This window comes from Pseudorca crassidens, chromosome 20 (genome assembly GCF_039906515.1).
Source record: "Pseudorca crassidens isolate mPseCra1 chromosome 20, mPseCra1.hap1, whole genome shotgun sequence".
Taxonomy (NCBI): Eukaryota; Metazoa; Chordata; class Mammalia; order Artiodactyla; family Delphinidae; genus Pseudorca; species Pseudorca crassidens.
In genome coordinates this window covers 51,102,347-51,105,498 of record NC_090315.1, presented here as the reverse complement: position 1 = coordinate 51,105,498, position 3,152 = coordinate 51,102,347, and the positions used below count along the sequence as shown (strand labels likewise).

Below are 3,152 nucleotides of genomic sequence, written 5' to 3'. Positions count from 1 at the left end.
TGCAGCCTGGTATTTAATTGATATATTTTTTATTACTGGATAATTTATCTTTTAGTAATTATCAGTATTTCAATTTCCTTTAAAATATCCATCCATATCATTTTCCTATTTTATTTTATTTACTGTTTTTTCTCAAGATTTGTATGATATATGCATACTTTAAATATCCCTATATTAACTATTATTCTGTAATAAATGTTGTAAAGGTTTTTCTTAGTTTGTCATTTGATCTTTAATTCTTTGCAGTGCCTTTGATGTACAGAAGATATGTTTTATAGGGCTAAGTATACTAGGGCTTATTGTATTATTTCTTCTGGGAATTTTTTAAAAATTATAAATACCTTTCTTATCTATTTGTTAGCCTAATATATTTGTAGATTTTTTTGATATCTACGATTTAAGTATAAGTCTAAGTATAGATGTTTAAAAGAGCTCAGAATATTTTTTTCTTGTGATGTTAGATAAGAATTCTAAGGAGTATATGTGTGCACGTGTGTTTGTGTGTGCTTATTTATATAGACAATAGCCCAATGATTTTTTAAAAATAATCTATTCCTTTTCATTTTATTATATGCATCACATCAGAGTCTCTTTAAAGATCATGTAAATTGTTTAACTGATCTATTTATGCCAGCATCACACTGTTTTAATTATTATAGATGAATCATTTTGGGCTTCTGATAAGGCAAGTCACTTTGAAGCCTGTTTCTGCTCAGTGATGCTCATCTTTTACACTGAATCCTTCATTCAGTTCCATCAATCGTTTCCCACACAGAGAATGTAAATCAATAGAGTTCCTGTGTTGAGAAACCTGGGGCGTACAGTAAGAAAATGGAACAATTTGCAGAACACCTTATGCAAACTCAGAAATGTACCTCATCCAATTTGGCAATATAAATGTCTCCACAAATTGCATTTATGTAAATTGGCTAGGGTGATCCAATCACCTGTAAGCCTCTTTAAATTGTCATTCATAAAGGTAAAGTATAAAGTGGCTTTCTATCTATCATAAAATGTGTGTGAATAATTGTTCAGTTTGATTTCTGTATGTTTCTAATCAATGTAATATAGTTTTGAATTGAGAGTTAAAGGCAACTCAAATGAGGAAGAAAATTATTACCCAGCTTTAGATCTGATTCACATTAAAGCAAAAGTTATTTCCACACTTTTTAAGATAAGTGCTGAAATGTCCAGAAGCTATGCCTGCTTCCATGATGAACATGTTTTCTTGTTGCACCTTGGGGAAATTGGCTCTTGAATGCACAATGTTCATCAGCTCTCTCATTCTCTGGGCCACCTGCTAATTTGCTGTAAGCAACAGAAGTGATGATGATATTTTTGTATTTTCACCCACTAAATTACTTTCATGCCCCAAATGTCCTAATTGGTATTCTGTTCCTCAAAGCGTCCATAGTTGATTTTCATAAGGAAATGAAAATGTCGGTGGGGTTGTCCGCCTGAGCTCCCCACAGGTAGATGAGTCTTATGACACACCGGCCACCACCTCCGCTCGGAAGTGATGCCGTGCTCAGCATCACTTGATGGGGCTCCTACATTAAGACTTACAAAACTCTCTGTCCGTCCCCGGGCCTGTGAAAGCACCTCTCCTCCGCAGCCTCCGTCCTGCCGCCATGTACTGGTGCCTGGGTGAAGCACTACTGCTGTCCCATGTCGGGCCCACAGCCCTAGGTTCGGCGGCGGCCAACTCGGCCGCGGCTGCTGGGCCGGGCTCGCGGGCAGCCCGCCGCAGCCGCTGCCGCCCCGCAGCCAGGGCTCACGTCACCCGGCCGGCGACACTACAGCGAGGCAGCGGCTGACGGCGAGGACAACCCCAACTTCTTCAAGATGGTGGAGGGCCTTCCTCGACCACGGCACCAGCATCTTGGAGGACAAGCTGGTGGAGTGAAGCAAAGATCTATGAAGAGAGCATCTTGGAGGCGGACTGTGACATACTGATCCCTGCTGCCAGCGAGAAGCAGCTGACCAAGTCCAATACACCCAGAGTCAAAGTTAAGAAGTCAAGATTATTGCTGAAGGTGCCAACGGACTGACAACTCCAGAAGCTGATAAGATTTTCCTAGAGAAGAACATCATGGTTATTCCAGATCTCTACTTGAATGCTGGAGAAGTGACAGTATCTTACTTTGAGTGGCTGAAGAATCTAAATCATGTCAGCTATGGCCGTTAGACCTTCAAATATGAAAGGGATTGTAACTACCACTTGCTCATGTCTGTTCAAGAGAGTTTGGAAAGGAAATTTGGAAAGCACGGTGGAACTATTCCCATTGTACCCACAGCACAGTTCCAAGACAGGATATTGCATGCCTCTGAGAAAGACATCGTGCAGTCTGGCTTAGCTTACACCATGGAGCGCTCTGCCAGGCAAATCATGTGCACAGCCATGAAGTATAACCTGGGATTGGACCTGAGAACAGCTGCTTAAGTCAGCGCCATCGAGAAAGACTTGAAGGTGTACAATGAAGCTGGTGTGACCTTCACATAGACCGGACGGGACTGCGGCTGACTTCTCCACTACCCTCTTCACCTCTTCATCTGCAGACCTATCACAAGTTTACATGTAACCACAGAAATCTCTCTCTCATGACTTAATAGATAATAGACACCATTCTCAACAAGTCAATCCAAATCAGCCCCTTAAGAAAAAAGTTAGGGGATCATATATAAGCTAATAAGTGATAGTAGAAATAGCTATGTCAGAGAGCCATTTGGGCATTTTGCCTTTAAGTAGTCTTTTCCCTCTGCCTGTGCTGCCTTGTTCCATGGCTGTTTCCCAGCACAGTCAGCTGTAGCCCTGGGAAAGCACCTTTTGTCCAAGAGCAGTCAGTCACTTCCCACTTCAGCTCTGGACAGATCTATCAGGTACTTGGACACATTTAAGAAGCAGGTATATGGCATTTCCAGGAGTTAGCATGGTCCTCAAGTGAGTTATTGGTATTTTAAATCAGCAAAATAACTCAATTTTACAGGTTACAAACAAAAAAACTTTCTCTTCATGCATTTTATTCTTTTAGAATAAAATAAGTACATGCTGCTGTAATAAAATTGCCTTTAATCACTTTATAAGCCTAACCTTGACTCAAGCAGTGAATGCCTGTAAACATAATAAATGAAAAATGCTAGTATTTTTATAA

The 3,152-nt window shown here is 40.4% G+C and overlaps 1 pseudogene; it reads left to right on the top strand.

The window, feature by feature from the left end:
- Positions 1 to 1,631: 1,631 nt before the first annotated feature.
- Positions 1,632 to 2,690, top strand: LOC137215762 (glutamate dehydrogenase 1, mitochondrial-like; annotated as a pseudogene).
- Positions 2,691 to 3,152: the final 462 nt, after the last annotated feature.